The sequence below is a fragment of the Cebidichthys violaceus genome, unplaced genomic scaffold (assembly GCF_023349555.1).
Source record: "Cebidichthys violaceus isolate CVI_PGR_0920_01 unplaced genomic scaffold, fCebVio1.0.p SCAF_136, whole genome shotgun sequence".
Lineage (NCBI taxonomy): Eukaryota > Metazoa > Chordata > Actinopteri > Perciformes > Stichaeidae > Cebidichthys > Cebidichthys violaceus.
This window is the reverse complement of record NW_027176303.1, coordinates 282,501-285,000: the sequence shown is the minus strand read 5'-3', so window position 1 is coordinate 285,000 and position 2,500 is coordinate 282,501. Positions and strand designations below refer to the sequence as shown.

Genomic DNA, 2,500 nt, shown 5'->3' with positions numbered 1-2,500 from the left:
CCTCCGGCCCAGTGGTCCGGGTGTCTGCTGTTTCCTCTGCGCCTGCGGGGGCCTGATCCGGTTATTTGGGGGGCCTTAAAACCGTAACTCCCAATCTCCCGTTCTCCACCATCACTGAGCGTAACGGAAGAGCCCCAAGGTCTCCTGACATCGGGATAGCAGCAGCAAGTCAAATTGCTCCCCGGTGTCTTTAAGGCAGTACGACCTTTGGAGGACTAACTCTTCCCCAAGGATATAAGGTGGTGGTAGTGAGGGATACTGCGACAGCGGATCCCCCTCCCTGCCTTAAGGCTCTGAGTTGGGCGGAAAACGACTTTCTCTGGTGTCAGTAGCGCCGCGGAGGCAGGAATGCAGCGGGCGTCTGCCTTGGGGGAGTGGGGGTTTACCCTCATAACAACCCTGGGGTTTGGGCGTCTGTCTGTGTCCCCCCGACATCCGCGGTGTGCCGAATTAATGGCTGAGGGGGCCTATGGCTCACCCCAAAGCATTGGTTCTCCACCAGCTCCGAGGGCGCAGGAATGATAAGCTCACCATGCACGGCCCTTGGCCTCCTATATGTCAGTGCGATGTATAGTACAAAGCCAAGTGGAGTTGCCTGAGGGGTAGAACACAGAGCGTCAGACACGGATGGGTGTGAGCAGTCTGACGCCCGTTCATCCCAACCTATTCCCGCTAGCTTTGTGCACGAATCCGATGATTCGGCAGGTGGTGGCAAGGTTTCGTCGGGGACCTGTGGACTGACCGTCCTCTTCGTTTTGTCCTTGACAGCGGCCCGGTCTCCTCTGGTGTTGTGTAGGTTTCCTGCATGTCCGCTGGTGGGAGGCGGGGCAGTGGGCCCGTCGGTAGGAGGGACGGTCGTGCTGAACTGTGGAATACCGGTTCGGTTTTGGCCTGTTCCTCTATTAGCGGCGTGTCACCTGGTTCAATGGGGGTGGATGCTCGAGTGCCGATCTCCGCGGCGCTTCCGCGTTGCTATCTGTTGGGTCGGAAGAGGAGGTTAACAATCTGGCGCCTGAGTCCCTTCAGTCGTTTGGTGCTGGCTAGAAAGGCTAGCGGCTGCCCAGGGTATCGGCACACCCGGGAACTGGCCAGGTACAAGCGAGAGCAAATGCATGTAATCGTTCTTATAAAATAAAGGAACCCAGGTTGGCCAAGCCCTGGACCCATTATCCAGGCATTTGAACGCGAAAGCTGCGGCAATAGTGGAGCAAACGACTCAGTGTATCAGTGACGCTTGGCAAGGAATGTAAGCCAACTCTACAATCTCGATAGAGGTCCGGTGCTAATATCCAGGTTTGGATTGAGGTAAGGGGACGCCTTTGATTCGGTTCAGAAAGGTGTGGAGTTGTGTGATAACAAACCGCCCCAGGTACGAGCTATATGTTGGGGGAGAGTCTGCTATCTGTCAAAGCTTTGACTGAAGTTGGCGATCGCATCACAGGGCAGCCGCTTGTCTGCACCTACCAGCTTGTACAATGTCGTATACTGTACCATGATAAACCCAATGAAGGGTTGGGTGTCCCTAAGTTGGATCTGATGCAATTGCCGATACAGGCCTGGGACATGCTACGGACCCTAAGTGGTATGTCCCTCGAACGCAAAACCACATCAACTTTGAGAGAGCATGGTGGAGAATTGAGTCCCTACGGTCTAGGCGCCTAAGCTGGGTACCCCCGGGGGGGGGGTAAGTTAGGCTTCGAACCCGGGCCTCCTCTTCGGAACGGGAGGTTGGTTTACCAGAGATGTCCAATTCGCTGACACCCCAGATACGTGTCGATGAAGATCTTCTAACGCGGATCGAAATTAAGTATCGTTCTCTCATTGGGCTGGTAGCCCATACTAAGGCCTGGGTGAGGCTCGTCGCCGGAGCCAAACCATAACTCTGAACCGGGGGTGGCCATGTTTCTCCGGATGACTCGTGGGCCTCGCGATGCAAGAGGAGAGTATCTCAGAAGGTTCAATACTCTAAAACGAACGGTGTCCTATGACTAAATGGAAAGGGAAAACCGATGGCGACGGTGTAACTGGTGTGGTGTTCCTATCGGTCCGGAGCTTGGGAGGGTCCCCAGCATGTTAAGTGGACAGGAGTACGTGGGATAATTTGTGCCTCCCGGCACAGCTGTAGACCCATGTCAGGCTGAGCTTGACTTGTATGAACTCTTTCTAGGCCCTGGATACGGCTCACCAATGCCTCTATAGGTGAATCTATAGGCCATAAGTATGTCCGGGTCCCCAGCATATTGAGTACACAGGTGTGTGCGGAATATTATGTGCTATAACGGTGCATCTGTGATTCCGTGTCCAGGTATAACTCGGTGTGTATGGAACTCCGGTTGTGCTATAGGTACGGTTCATCTGCCTCTGATAAGGTAAACCTATTGGTCCTAAGTGAAGATGGGTTTCGGAGAGCCGAGCGTCGAGTCTGTACGGGATATTACGTTCCTAACGGGGCGTCTGTGGTTCCGCTTCAGGTCGAACTCGGTGGGTACGAAATTTCAAT

At 54.4% G+C, this 2,500-nt stretch overlaps 1 pseudogene; it reads left to right on the top strand.

Annotated features, from left to right (window-relative positions):
* LOC137870726 (28S ribosomal RNA) overlaps positions 1-2,500 on the top strand; it is an 8,184-nt pseudogene that overhangs the window by 3,593 nt on the left and 2,091 nt on the right.